The sequence below is a fragment of the Anoplophora glabripennis genome, unplaced genomic scaffold (genome assembly GCF_000390285.2).
Source record: "Anoplophora glabripennis isolate ALB-LARVAE unplaced genomic scaffold, Agla_2.0 scaffold55, whole genome shotgun sequence".
Taxonomy (NCBI): domain Eukaryota; kingdom Metazoa; phylum Arthropoda; class Insecta; order Coleoptera; family Cerambycidae; genus Anoplophora; species Anoplophora glabripennis.
The window spans coordinates 453,795-467,523 of NW_019416774.1; positions in this window are offsets into that span (position 1 = coordinate 453,795).

A 13,729-nucleotide genomic window follows, 5' to 3' on the forward strand; every position below is an offset into this window, starting at 1 on the left:
CAGGGTACAGGTACGTAATGTTAAATGGGATGAGATAAGCTCCATTTTCAATCGAAAGTATTATCTTTGGGATTTGACAGAAACGATTAATATTTTTTTTAGCAACATACCCAAATTTTTTTCCTGTTAAAAAGCTCTCTTTTTTCTAATAAACTTTTATTAGAAACATTTTTCTATATTACTTTCTGTTTAAAAGTTATAGACAATTGTTTTTTAGAACACTTTTTACTTCAGAAGAAGTATTAAGAAATAAAGAAAATTTGTGCAAAATTTACATGTTCTGAATTGAAACTAACTCGTCTGAAATATATCTGGAGAAGATGCAAAAACAGCTTAAAAATGGTGGAAAGACACATTTAATTCAACTTTATTTTTATACAGCAGCATATTTTTAAATATTGAAAATATTTTGAACTGTTTTAAATTGATAGAAATTCCCTTCTTTTAGATAGTGACGCAATATATTGACAAAACGCTACAAACTAAAAAAAAATACGATTGTTATTTAAAAAAAAAATAGAATAATGTATGTATTCTTCAGGAAATAATTCTTCCTAATATTCCTCGTACTTAGCAGATTGCCTAATTTAATCGAAATGCACCTGTGATAACATTTTTGCTATTATTCCATTAACAATTTATGGTTTTTCGTTGGCACAATTTAAATAATACATTTTAAGTAACTGAATAAATTTTCAGCGTTTCCATTGTCCGCAGACAACAGTAAACTGGGAATCAAAGAGACCGGAATAATAAATTTACCAGAGTCTGGCTAAATAAAACAACAGTAACAACTATCGCCTGTGTAATATACATTCCGATTCATAAATTTTTACGGTTTCCAGGTTAGCGTGTTGCCTGAATTCGCATCTCTGCACATAACACGGGTCATTCGATGCCAAACGATCACGCCGAAATACATTCGTTTCTGGAAGTTTTGTAGAAATTGGAGGAAATCTTATAGAATTATAGCACATAAACTTTTTATGGATTGCACCTTGTTTTTCCAACGATATCTTTTATTTCAGTTTTTAATGTAAATCGATGTAATTTGTGACGTTACTACTGTATTGTCAATTTCGTAGATAAACGTTTATATTTATTTTTCTTGACGGAAATCTATTGTAATACTGAATGACTGTAGATGTAACGGGGTTAGAATCCTTTTTAATAGGTACTGTATATACATGTTTTATTTTCTCTCCTACTAATTTCGATTATTATGAGGGAAACATAAGTTTTATTTATGAGCAGTTTATGCAGTAGTTTGTTTTCCAAAGATTGTTATTTCACTTTTTTCCTGATAATGGCATAATAACCGTAACTAGCAGGAAAGAAAATAAAACGTTTTTTCACTGGTAGTTCAAATAAATAATATCAAGTGATGTTGTAGCTGCCAAGGGAAGAGGTGTAGCTAAATATCTGCTACTTTGCGGCAATTTTCTCTGCTTTTCTATGGTAAAATTGAAACGTTTGCGTAACCTATGCACTTGCGGTTTCTTTTAAGTTACCTATATTATGTTTCTTTAGCGTTAGATTGAAAATTCCTCTAATTAACTTTATATTGTGAATTTTTAGCCCAAAATTAAACATAATTTTTTTATTTAACTCTATATTCTGGCATAACATAAAAATAATTTCGTTATCTTCTCTCCAGTAATACAATTTTTAATAAAAATACAGCAATTTTAATTTCAAAGTCGTTGGGTAGTCTTCGGGTTGTAAAGGCCTTCAATCTCGGGGCTTACCCGCCACGATCTAGGAATATTGAGGGTTATCTGTCCGTTACATACGGCTTCACCTTAACTAGGGTTTATAATTAAAGTTTTTTTTTCATCTTGGTAATGTTATTTTGATAAATAATACTTAGTGTATATATTCAAGTATATTCACCTCGGTATTTCTAAAATCCGTACATTTTTGACATTGTTTAAATTTTAAGTTTTTGCTTCTCCTTATGATGTAGCATTACATTAAATTTTTAGAGGGTTTGAAATGGTTGGTTTTTTATAAAATGAGTGGGAAATGAGTAATGTCTGCACGTATCAATTCCTCATTAATTTCTGTAGTAATTAAGGTAAAGCTAGAAAGGTACAAAGCATTTTACCATTAACAACGTATTAAAAATCAGTGATCCATTTTTTCGATGTAATAAAAAACAAATATTTACCACATATGGAGCCTTGAGCGATTAATTAGAGCCATTTCCATTACGCACGAACATATACGCAAAATTTTTCAACAAATCATTTGAAATTTAATCTGTACGTACTGAGACTGTACCACTTTTGAGTTTTCATTTACATTTAAACATATAAAATAGTTGAAGTGGTTAATTAATGCTATTATTGCTATTTAGTAATCCCACTATTCGTGTCATTGTATAATAAATAGCATGTGCATGTCTGCCTCTGATCTGATGCTTCGCATCAATCAATTTATTCGATTGCTTGATCGAGTGTATTGCACATGTTTTTTCGGCAGCCAGTAGCATTGTGTATCGTGAGCATAGAGCGGCACACACCTTGACCACAGATTTAGCCTATTTATGCTACTACAACGCAGTTTGCTTATAGTACAGAAAATAAAGTAAAAGCTCCCAATTTTTTCGGATAGCATGGATTTTCCTGAAAATTTGCATACAAGCTCATCTAACCTCCCACTTTAAATGTTATATTGTCTAGATGTGTGTTTTTTCTATTTGGGGGTGAAAACTACCCTTGTACGAAAAAAATTGCGAAAATCGTAGATTTACATATTTTAAAGATTCAATTGATGTTCAAATATGTTGGATAAAGTTCCTTTCATGTTTTTTAATATAATTTATGAAATTTAATTACTTTTCAACCCTTAAAAATCTTTAAAAACTAACTTTCCATGAACAAAAAAAATTGAAAAAAAAATTTTTAACAGTTTAAAATATTCTTTTGGTGTATTCACAATGTATTGCATTTCTTTTGTTATTCATTATAAACTATAATTATAAACTTTTTATTGGTTTTCAAATGATCTCTGATATATTGCAACATTTCAGCTACCCAAAAATTCCTTATAGGAGATCCCTCATAAGAAACCCTACCCCTTATAGAAAAATTTCCTAAAAATTATATGGGAGTATGATGATATAATTAATTTTCTTTAATGTTATTGAATTTATTCTTAATATTTTTTTATTAAATTAATATAAAATCAAAAAAAAATTATTACATTACATTACATTATTATAAATGGATATGTGTGTGTATGTATATTATTAAAATACTTACTCAAATCAGTTCACAAGTGCTCCAAAATACACTAAGCTGATAGTAATTTACCCGAACTGAAAATTTTACCGAAAAAATGCGATTAATTTTTTTACCATAACTTTTGTAATTTTAATTATAAATTTACTCAAAAAATCTTTTTGTAGGCAATTTAAAGCACTTTAAGTTCTGTGATATGTAGTTTTTTTTGAGCAATTCGTTTTTTAGATTTGTAAGCTAAAAGGGCTTAGGAAAGGCAGTCTTGGAGCATAGTTTTGAGCTTCTCTAACGGTCATAACAGTCAAATTTTGTCCTACAAAAATTAAAAATAAAGCAAATTGTTCAGTAAGAAAAAACCTACAATTTCTTATTGTATCATTTTTTATAACTTTGTTTGTTTTTGAAATATTTTGAAAAAAGGCGATTTTTTGAAAAATTTAAAAATTTTTTTCAAAAGTAAATGATTTATTTTTAATTTAAGCTATAAAATGGTTTAAATTCCCAAAATCTACTGTTAATACATAAAGTAAATTGCAGAAGGAATACGTTTAATTTTTTTTCCGTCAAGTCATTAATTTTAATACCGATTTTTTTTTTCTCAAAAATCAAGACAATAATTTTATTTTGAATATAACTTCATTAGTTTTCATGCTAACGACTTCTACCACCACTCAATTTAAAGGTCTTTTCAAGAACTTTAATAGGTGTTACATAAGTTTTCCTCGAAAAACCTTTAATTTTTCCGCTACAGGACGTTGAACGTTTCGATTATAGCTATCTTCGAAATTGGCTTCAACTTCTGGAAATCATAACTCGGGTTCTATACCATCAACAAAAATAAAAAGAAGCAATCTCTTTGCTATTTAATTACCTTCATTTTTGCTTATGATAATTTTTTTGATAAAACTAGTTTTTGAGATATTCGCGAAAAATGGCTCAACAACATGCATTTTTTGTGCTAAAAACGAACATGTTTAGGCGCAAATAACTCAAAAAGTATTGACTGTACAAAAAATTCTTATAGAACATTTTTTGCTTAGAATTTGTCCCTGTATCAAATAGTGGGGTTATTTTTAATAAAAAAAGTACCACTCTCCAGAAGGGGTGGCATCCACATCGGCACTATATAACTTCTGTTTCTTGGGCTATTCCCTAGCTACGGTTCAAATTTCACGTCAATCCATTCCATCCGAAAAAATTGGTAGCCAAAATACTTCAGTGACTGGACTATTACTAGCATAATATAGATTACTATTGTTTATTGATTGGCCCCACAAAATTTCTGATGTTTAGTTAGGACATAACATTTTGCTTGTCTTATTTCTTTTCCTTTATAGGTTCCTAGAAGAATGTTAGAAAGACCGCAGTATTAGAAGATTATGTTTATCTTAAGTCAATACCCAAAAAATTACAATTTGACAAAATTTGTTGGATTATTTTATACTTATGTATAAAATAAAAGGTATAGTTTTATTAGAGAAAAAGAATTCGATGTTTTATTTTTCGTGACAGCTGAAAATCTAATTTAAATAAAATTTGAAATTAACTTAAGAAAACAAAACCTGTTTAGTGATTTCTCCTGAAACATGAGTTTGATCCTAGAATCATTAACTTATCTAATGAATTTGCTTAACAAAGTTCTAAGTCTTTTAAACATAAGTTTTGAATTTCCATGTAATTATCCTTTCAGATTTCTTAATTCACACAAAGTAAGTCAGCGAGCATACTGATTCCTTCCTTTTTCGGAATAATTTCAGCCTTCGGAAGTTGTCGGGTGAAAAGAACGTTACTGAAAAAGAAGGAAAAGTGAAGAGCCCTCCTTTTATTTTCAAAGCAACAACGTGAATTAATGTAGTGTTATAAGGAGCTTGACATATTAGGGTCTCTGCTGCAAACTTTATATACGAACCTTATATTTGTTGGATACTTACGAAAAGTTTAACTTATGTAATGTCACATAAATCTTTCACGGCTTTATGTCAAATCGGATTTGTTTGCTTCTATCGCTGTTTGAATGTATAGCTTAATTTGTAAATATACCGGATGATTTAAGCGAAGTGCTTTGGAATCCTGTCGTTTTGGGAATAGCTACGAATATAAAAGCAAATTGAATGGCATCAAGTAACATCTAACTGCCACTTTTCAGTGGAATTACCTCGCATATATAAGGATGAGAAGTGTGACACGAGGGTAAAGTTGCTTATTTATATATTTAATGTGCATTCTAAATGTATCGTTATTCTTTCATTCATACAGTGTGGTTCTTGTGACAGTTGTATCGATGATTCCATTTGAATAACTTTGATATCGAAATACATACGAAGTTTGATCAAAAAGTAAACGGAATTTTCAAATTGCACCTGTTGTCTCTTGTCTATCGAGTTGATTCTTTTTTGCGTATTGCAATCTGTCAATTGTTAGGCAGTTGCCACGTTTGTGTTTAACGACCGAATGAGTAAGACTTATGTCAGTATTTTTGGCGATTTTTTGTGTGGCGAAATGTCGGATCGGAGAGTTTGTCTGATATTTTTGTTAAAAACGGAATTATGTAAATACAGGAAAACGTTCAAAACGTTAAAGAAGGCCTTTGGCGGCGATACTATGACGCAACCATGAGTTTATCAATGGTACAAATGTTCTCAGGAAGGCCAAGAAGACATCCAACACGAAGCAAGACCTACAAGTTTTGCTTGTCAACAGTTCTTGGCAAAACACTACAATCAATGAATCATTATTAAAAATATGTATTAGGCAATGAACTAGTTTTTTGTATTTCTGATGTAATGTCATTCCATTCTAATTATAATGATGAAAATTAATAAGATATCATTCATAGTTTTAACTTTTTTCAGCTTCAGCAATAATATGTATCAGGAATCAGAGCATTCGACTGTAACATTTTATTTCAATCGCTCCACTTTGTTTTTATCGTATAATTTATTAGTGACTTTTAATCAATAAATAATTATAAATATCAGGATGTTCACTATACAGGTATAGTGATTTGAAATCTCAGTACCTATATCAAATCTAGATAGTGTTATGATATTCTAAGATGAAGCGTTAAATGAATAAATAACATAACGTAATCTTGAAAATTTAGACATATTCACGCTAGAAAAATAGAAAAAACTGACAACAGAGATATGAAATATTAGACATGAGAAAATGAAAGAAAAAATTTACATATAGTTTGTTTAATAAAAAGGCAAAATACATCATAAATACATCAATATGTTAAAATAAACTAATCAATGTAAAATTTTGAATTAAATAGGCTGTAAAAGGCAACTATATATAGTAGAAAGTTAGAAAGTACAACAAAGTACAATTTTGTTATGTCATGTATCATATAGCAGCATTGGTTTGAGGAAATTTGAAAAAAAAATTAAGATTTTGACAGACAGATTGACGGAGTGAAAAGGAGTTACATTTATAAATAAAATTCATGAAATATACTAAGGCTAAGATTAAAGTTTATTATACCTTTAGTCTATATTTATAAGTGGAATCAAAATTAAAGTTCTTTGTATAACTTCATATAGCGATTTTCGGAATGTCAAAACGATGATTCAACATCGTGTGAAGAAATTTGTTGTGTAAAATGATTTGTGTTGTGTTAAAAAGACCTTCTAGTAAGATAAAACTGTATTCAAATCCCATTTTACGTTCCAAGTAGTGTATAAACATTATTAGTTGTCAAAAAACGGTGGACCTGAAAACATTTCAGTTATTAGTTAATGCAAATAGTAAAAGACTGTTCAAAGTAGTGAAAATAGGAAAATATCAATGTCGTGGAACAGTATTACAAACATATAATTAAGCTAAATAGCACAGTTTGGTTAAATTTTGCAAAAAAAATTGTAGAAGGTTTGAAAATGAACGTAGAAAAAATATATAGGTATTGACAATTATGTAGAATCTGAATATGTAATTGTCATGCTGCAAAAACATACATAAAGGCATAGTTTCCAGTTAAAAAAATTCATAAAACGTCAATATAATGTATCTATAGCAATAGATTTTTTTGTTTTCAGTTTATAAAAAACTAGAAAACGGCTCGTAGTAGTTAGTTTTTCATAATTTGCCAAGTTGTAAACATCGTTGAGTTGCGCCTAAAATAAACAAAAGCAAGTCAAAATTAAGTAAATAAATGGTGAACTTGGTTGCTAGTTTTGAAACGTCAAACGACATTCAGAAGTAATCTGCCATCTGTCAAAAAGTGTAATTTTCCAACAGTTAAAATTTTTTTCAACTAACCAAATACCTACCGGAAACTTATACAATGGGAACAAATGTTATCTAACCAAAAGTGCAAAGTATAAATTTCCAAATAAAAATTAGTGAAGAGCAGTAGGAAAAGACAACGGCAAGTGAAGTGCAAACCTTATTTACCATTGGAAAACCAAGCACATGGGACCAGTTTGACGACCTAGAGCACCGAAATCCAGCATCGACCATCACGAGGATTACGTCGCCATGGAAGGCATCTCCGAAACCAGCAATACATAAATGCGTTGTTACATGAGTTTCGTACATTTAAAAATCTCTCCATTCGTAAATAACGATCAAATTGATAACTTTAAAGAAAATTTTTTCAAACATATCAAAGTCGTCTAAAATCTCTAAATTTTCAACCTCTAGAGTATAATAGTAAAAGTATAATAGCTAGCAGATTTAACGTAATACTTAAGAACATAAAATTTGTTAAATTGTCCAAATAATTAAATATACAATAAAATCTGTCAGTTAAATAAGTTATTGTACAAGACAAGATATTGTTGGCGTCCAGGCAAAATAAAATTAAAAATTACAGCAAAATTAAAATTCAATTAAAATAAAATAAAATCTATAAAAGAAATAAAAATTAAATTATAAAAATAATTATAATTAAACAAAATCATAACAATATGTATATTAAATTACCTTGGTCAACTTTTGAATTGCATTGGTACACATTCACATCCATCAGTGCATACTAGAAATCAAATTCCGATAATATAAATTTACTAAATATCCCCAGTTTTACTTTATATGGATGTTTGGTACTAAATGCTTTATTAAATTTTGTTTATATTTTGATAACCGTAATTGCGTTTTTTTTTTCATAACGGTAAATGGATTCCCGAAAAATTATATTTCTGCTTGTTAGTTGATGGGAGTAAATTTGGACTAGCGTTTTCATGCGATTCATAAATCATTTTCCCACCAATTTGCCATCTGTCCGATTCTCTTCACCAATTCGAAACATTTCATTTTGAAATTTTTTTTCAATAGGTATATGCAAATGTTTCATCAATAAATCCTGGAAGTCGACAGTACAGAGTTGTGATAAGCAAATGGATAAATGCGATATCTAAACGACTGAATTGTCTAAAAAAATGCTTTAACAGATCTATTAACGAATTTAAAAACTTTCTTTTACTGCGATTTTATCATAGCATCGTGTATTTATTTTTCTTATACCTCTATTTTGGATGTGTCCGCCTTTTACACCAAAATTATCATAACCTGCAAGCATTGCAGGAGTTCTACGGACACATATCTCATAGCACCATCTACTACGTATACTTGGGGAAGCGTGCGCTGCGTTGTTTTATTTCACACGCTAATATGTCCAGTCTAATAATAATTTTTAATACACCTTCGGGATGGGACTGATTTGGTAGAAAGACTTTCACTTGAGTTGTTTTCCCCTGAAACGTTTTGAGCACTTGTTTGCACATTTTTGATATTATGTCATGTCTAAATATGCAAGGCTACAAGTACGCTTGAATTAGAATCGTATACACACTAGTCAGAGATTTCTACTCTGGTTATAGAACTGCAAGATACCAAAGTCGACGTTCGATCTCGCTTTATGGGCATTACCCTTCTGTATGGATCCTGACCTCTCTAATTTCAGGCTGTTGACTTCCCCGTCGTGGATTCTGGTTATTATTTTAGATTTATGTAAGCCAGTTTGAATTTCGTGGCATTCTTGACATTTTCGTGGAAAAATGCGGTGTGGAATTTTGTTCGTTCCTTGAGGGTTGTCGGTAGTCACCCTGCTAATAGCATCAGGAGCTTTCCTGATGTCGTCTACTGTGGCTTGGAATGTTTGGAAGGGTTTGTGGTTCTCTTGACAGTTTTGCGGGTTGGATTTGAAACATAGATGAAAATTTTGATTCGCACTAAGCGTCTTCTGCTTTAAAAATATGGTCTTGACTGGGTTTTTTCACACGTTCATGTTATATTCGACGTGACTTGGAATACAACAATAACCATTTGAGCTTCGACAACCGACTTTTTCAGTAGAGCAGGTATTTTTTTTAAATTTTATAGAGTCTTCTAGATTACTGTCATTGGATTTATTTATTACTTTAGCACAACCCTGTATATGCAAGTTGTAGAAATAATGTATCAAATGGCTGTACTTTTTTGAAAACTTGTGCTATTTATTAATATACGTTGAATTGCTGATGAGTGTGATATATCTATCGCATTAATATGAAATTTTCAGAGATTTTAGAATTTTTCCGTTTTTTTTTTTGTTGTGCGGTACAGCCTTTCTTGTTTCTTTGATTACCTGCGGCTTTATTCCAAGATATAGCATTCCCCTGCATTTCTTTAAACCTTTCATGACTAGGAAGCTTAGATTTTTGCATGCTGATTTTGTTTCCGGCATTTCCGTACCCCTCTGGTGCTTTGACTGTGTCGCTGATCAGCTCCCGACCCTCTCAGATAAGCTTAACTTACTTTTTTCGTCCTGGTATTAAATTTGCAAATTTTATGCTTTTTGTTCCTCTATACTTTGTATTGCTAATTTTTGTACGGTTTTGCTCGTTCATGTTGTGTGTACCTACTAAATGTATGCCATCAACGATTCCTCCTTCAATCCTATAAAATAGGAAGGGTGACGAATTTTTGGAATTACATTACCATATTGATTTACCTATTGATTAGCTATAATAAGTGTACCGAAATTGAAAGCAGTCCCTTAGCAGGAAAAGAGTTACACCAAATATTAATTTGAAGTTACTTAACACTAACTACTTGTATAATCAAAATCATACCCTGAATGCTGTGCACTTATTTTTGGAATACTCTTTATATGACATAAAAATTGTATATACAACAGCTATCATACAATTTTATAGTGTCAACAGTTTTCCTCAAATTTATGATTGCAATTTTATTGTCTTAGTCAGATGAGGAACAGCTACGACAAAAAAATCTTTCACTAGAAAGAAATAGTTTTAAACTCGTGCCAATAATGTCCCGTTTCCAAACTTCCAGATGATTTACAACGTTTCCTCTCTAAACTTTATAAGGACTTTATTTTAACCCTCTTTTTAAAGTTTTTCTAGTCTGTGTGAATATATATTGATGTGTTTCAGAATGTATTAGATTTTATAGAGGTATACTGTTTATTACAATGATATAGGTCGTAGCTTTGGATTTGAAGACAAATAGCTCTTGCTGATAATATTTTGGGAAATATTTTTATATAAGAGGAGTTATTATTTAATATTTCCTTTATACCCTATAGAAAAGGAACTAATGGTTTCTAACAATGTAGAACTGATATTTATTAAAATTTAATAACAAGACTTTTTCCATGTGATGCACTTTTTGCCTGACACTTATATTATTTTATTTATTATAATTTGAATTACCACGAATAAGATTACCTTCTGTAATAGTAAATAGTAATAAATGATTTCTAGAGTAGTATACACAATATGTAAACTGTTTTATTAGTCACAAATTAGTAAAAAAGAGCTCCTATAAATACACCTTTAAAAATCCTCGGACTTATAACTCGACAACTAAAATAGATACCTAATACATATAAAATGAGTTGTGTAGTTCATAGAAATCACTTCAGTCCTGATTCATATGAAATTTATCTTTATAGTGTACAGTACTTGATTTTTTAATAAAACTGTATTTTTTAGTTTCTAAATTAAAAAAATATTCATAAATATAGTTCTATGAAAAAATCCTCAAAAAAAAGATATAAAAAATAATACTTCAGATGTAATAAAAAGAATTATTCCTCATCGAAGTCCTATGGTCGATAGCCGCACGATTTAAGGCGTCAGTACTTAAATCGATGTGTCGATCTGCTCAGGTTTCGAATCCCACGGCCGGTAGACCGTAGATTAGCTATGCTTGTAGGGAGGATTGGCACCCTCTGTGCAGGTATGGTAGGGTGGAAGAATGTTGGCTTGGGTCAATGTGAGAGATTGACACCGGTTGGCATTTGTCCGCCCCCCTAATTAATGAGGTTTTCCAGGTTTCCCTCATTCCTGCACTGAATGGTGGTTAGGGCCTACCAACATAAGTCGTTCCTGGGCGCAAATGCGTCCTGCGTAATAATAATATGCCGCCTCCTCTCCCGCACAAGTCTCCGACTTCTGGGATAATTCTCGTAGTTAGAATGAGGAGTAGAGATATTATTATTATTATAGTATTAATATAGTAATCAAAAATATGTTATTACTTTGTATACCATAGCAATGCATCATAATACGAAAAATGTTGCAAAAGACCGATGATCTATGATGAATAACGTTGAAAATTTTTCGTCCTTTAATTACTTTACTTCCAGGCTCAAATATATCAAAAATTACTAATTACTCAAAAACTATTCTACAAACATAGCTCAGAATTTAAAGGTTTTCACGTGGATCACTTTGCTGTATTTTTTTATAGAAGCAGACGGAACTGTTTGTTTAAAAGATACTGGACTAGAAAGTTTTTAATTTAGTATCCTATCCGTTGTTATAAATACAGGGTGTTAAGCATAAATGAACAACATCCTTTATTTTAAATTGTAAACAAAGTTGGATTTACTTAATTTAATTTTACTTTATTTCCAGATAAAATGGTTATGAATTATTAAAAGAGAATTGAAAGGACAGTTTTAAAAACACCTAATTTTCTATAAATAGTATGGCATTTTATGATTTATCTGATGAATTATGTCTTAGCATCATTTGAAATATTTTTATAAAGTCTCTGGTACTCTTTTTTACTTAAGTAAAACTTACTTTACTTTTATTTACGAGTTTTTCTGACCATATTACACCCCCTCAAGCATTATTTTTTATTAGAAACGGGATTCCTTTTTAAGCTTTATAAGTTGATATTTTCATATACATCTTTACGGTAACTTTTTCATTTATTTATGAAGTAGCATCCGTCATTAAAGTTTGCTAATCATTTTAGATACACCCTGTATATTTAGCCCGTACTTGAGAAATTCATTATAGTAGTTTAACGTTGTACCTAATTTTTAATCAGTCTTTATTGAAATGGGTTTTGCTAACGGTATTTGCGCAACCAACAATTCTTGTAAAACGTAATGACGCTAAAAGACATTTAATATTTAATGTCGCAAACTATTTGCTGTAATCGATGTTTTCCGTTTATTGACAAGCCTTTGAAGTGCTCCCATTTAAAACTCTAAAAAATTTATAGTGCAATGAAGACTGAAAGAGAGAGAACAACCCCATTTCGAAATTAATGGTTTATTCCGTTTAAATAATTTATATAGAGATAAAAAAGTGTTGTCCCGGAAGAATTGTTTTGCTTTTTTATGTGAAAAGAAATAGCTGCGGTTTTGCCCTCGTCACATAGTTTTACAAGGATTCCCAGACATACGTCTTTGAGTTACGGTCCCAGTGTATGGTGCCCGAACATTGATTTATTATTTAATCTGACGTTAAAGTACGTTAATCGCGTTAAAAAAATGTTAATGTCAATACTTTTTTATATCAATCTTATTCAGTGCCGCACAAATCATAATTAATCTCAATCAATTAATTACGTTACGCCGACTAGAGTTTGTAAATTGTCAAAAACTGAACGGCACATTCGTAGCTTAAACTGTATTAATTAATGGTCCATGGTGATTTATACCATATTTTTATGTGTGCAGTGTTTCATTCTAGAAGTTACAGTCGTGTACAATAGTAACTATATGGAAAAAATCAACTTTTCCATAAATATTTTAAAAGAGCTTTAATTATAGTTCAAATACAGATATAATGATCAGTCAGAATTCAAAAACTGTAAATCGTATTTCAGTTCAATTCAAGTAATTTATTATGTCATACCTATTTTTCAGAATTCAGGCAAGATGCTTCAGAGAAAGATTTAAATCAAATTAGTTTTTAAAAATAATAGTAATAAAGATTAAAATGAATTTTACTAACCAGTTGTTAAGGCTTTATACTATACAGAATGTCCGGAAGCGAGTAATACAGTTTTGCTTTCACAAAACGTGATGAAAAAAGTATTATATTCATATTTCAAAAGACCACACAATGACAAACGATGCATGAAGGGAATACCACGTATTTTCCGACACAATCAATCATAAACATTGGAATGTAAGTATGTATTGAGTACACAAATAGGAATAACACGGTAGCCAACATTTAACAGGCAATACCAGCTGAATAAGAGATCATCATCATACATACACATCATAA